At 49.7% G+C, this 2500-nt stretch overlaps 1 protein-coding gene across 1 annotated transcript in view; it reads left to right on the top strand.

Annotated features, from left to right (window-relative positions):
• bmp1a (bone morphogenetic protein 1a) overlaps positions 1–2500 on the top strand; it is a 42469-nt gene that overhangs the window by 25237 nt on the left and 14732 nt on the right. The gene's annotated exons all lie outside the window — the stretch shown is intronic.

The raw sequence follows: 2500 nt of genomic DNA, 5'->3' as shown, positions 1-2500 counted from the left end.
TCCACTCCATGCTTCACTGTTGCAGTCTCATGTCTGGACAGTCTCCTAAATAAACTGCATTGCAATCGTGGCATTGAGGTCCGTGGAAGCAGAGGGTAATTCTTCTCTTCTCTATGCACTATGAGGACGAAGTTGAATCTGCACAGGCCGGCTGACTTCTGTGTAGATCTGGCTTTTTCACTATTGGTTCTCAGACTGGCTTTGCTGAATGCAATGAAGGAAATAAAAGAAGATTGAGTAGAGATGGGCTTGGATAAAATAAGTGCCGTCTGCTTTAGACTGCCTCTCCCAAAATTTGAGAATGTCCTTTTCTGACTGTCTGTTTTTGAATTGCCTCATCCAAGTCTTCTGGCTCCCACTCGCTGTTGGGTGTGAGATTGTCTGAGGGGTTTGGCAATAGAATTAAAGCATTTGATTTATTTGATTAGGTTTTTTTTGTGTGTGAGAAAATGGGTGCATGTTTTATGTTTTCAGATCTCTTCATCAGCACAAGGCTGCCTTTGTTGTTTTTTTCAGTCTCTCGAGTCGCTGTGATGTTTGTGATCCGGCTCACGTTTTCACCCTGTGCAGGCGAGAGTGTCGATTGGCTGATCTACCTGTCAACACATCTCCCCTCTCCTCTCCTCTCCCTGCCCAACTTTTTTTTCTTTTTTCCCATCAGCCCCCTGTGTGTTTGAAGAGCACTCTCTACTGTAAATCTCCGTGGGAAGCCGGGCCCTTTGGTCTCGACCCGTTGTTGAGAAGATTTCATGGCCTGCCTTCACGTTTTGAAGTGTCTCTGAGGGACAAGTGCGGGAAGCCTGCGTGCTTTTTGTCTGGGGGCATGTTACCCAAGCCCTTTGCCTGTCGACCCCCCAACCCCCCCAAACCCCCTCCAATCCCTCACACCCCCCCCCCCCCCCCCCCCCACCCCTGAGCTGCCCCTCCTGGGACATTTTTTAGGCCTGGTGCATGGAGCCGGGCCAAGGCAAATAAAGAGCTACCAGTATGCGCTTTGTCTGCGCTGACACCAGACCAGAGAGCGGGTGCTCGGCGGTAGCCAGCACCGGGGGCTGTGAAGGTGGGTCTGCTGGGGAGGTGGTGGTGGCTCTTCCGCACTGTTAGTTCAGGCCGCTTCTCTGTTTGCACATGCCAGCCGTTGACTGGCCTATCGCCATGGGAACGGCCAGGGGAGCAAGCCTTTGCTTGCTGTTGGGCTGGGGGGAAAGAAAGGGCAACAATAAACTTGCAAAAAAAAGTGTGACGTGAGAAAGCTTGGTGCAGAAAGAAGGTAACCCCCCCAGACACCATTATCAACTAAGCCAGATCCGTATTGTTGGTACATGTTGGATTGCTAGTGTTCTAGCCCTCCTCTGCCTTGGACACTGCTCAGTGTTGCAATGCTTGTAGATAAAACACAGCTCTGATTAAATACCCTGCCTCCTTCGAATTGGGTTGTGCACAAGAGCCGAAACTACACACACTAACATGAGGTCAGCACTGACCTCAAAACTCTTCAGCCTGACCTGCTTTCCTCAACAAGACACTTAAGGAGTGTCATCCATGACTAACTTTATTTGGAGTTCGGGGGATTTTAGGTCTGTCTTAGCGTATTTCCTGTTTTTTATCTCTGGAAAATCTGTGTCTCTGTAAGTGTCTGCACCCCCCCCCCCCCCCCCCCCCCCCACCCTTCACATTGTGCTACCTCCTGGTATGAAATGCGCCTTACAGATAGAGTTTGATTTGATTTGATTTCGTCATTGCACAATGTTTACCGGAAATTGGATCAATGACTCATTGGCTCAATGACCCTCCCTTTGTCTGACGTATCACTTGTCCTTTGGCATCCAGCACTCATCACTCCCCTCTGCTTGACAGAACGTTCCCAGGACAGAGTGTCCCTCATCTATCTGACTCCATAAACTATTACTTACACTTGAGAGACATGCGCCAGCCAGAGCCTGAGAACAGTTGTATTGAAACTCAACCAGTTTTTTTCTTTTTGTAAATCTGTCTCTTGAGTCTTCGAAAGGTTCTCACAAAAAGTGTATTTTTTTTTTTTGTTAATGGTACTGCGGCTCAGTTTTTGCTCTCGGGTGCTGTGGTTCAGCCCTTTTCCTGTTGTAGATAGCGCTTAAGTGTCTTAGCTCCGCGCCGCAGAGAGATGCTACAGCTGCCTCGGTAGATACCGGTCTCTGGCCTGCCGCCCAGGCAGCTGCCTTGCCAGACGAACACAAACAAATCTGGGGCCTGTTGCATCCACTGCTCCGGCTGTCACCATCCACAATGCCACGGTGAATAATGGCTGCCGTCTTAGAGCAGGTGCAGATACCTGTTGAGATATTGCTGCCAGCATTCTTATCTAGCTAGTGCAGCTGTGTGTGTGTGTGTGTGTGTGTGGTGTGTGTGTGTGTGTGTGTGTGTGTGTGTGTGTGTGTGTGTGTGTGTGTGTGTGTGTGTGTGTGTGTGTGTGTGTGTGTGTGTGTGTGTGTGCGCGCGCACGCGTGTGTGGAAATATGTG

Source organism: Sprattus sprattus (assembly GCF_963457725.1).
Source record: "Sprattus sprattus genome assembly, chromosome: 15".
Taxonomy (NCBI): Eukaryota; Metazoa; Chordata; class Actinopteri; order Clupeiformes; family Clupeidae; genus Sprattus; species Sprattus sprattus.
This window is presented reverse-complemented; position numbering and strand designations above follow the sequence as displayed.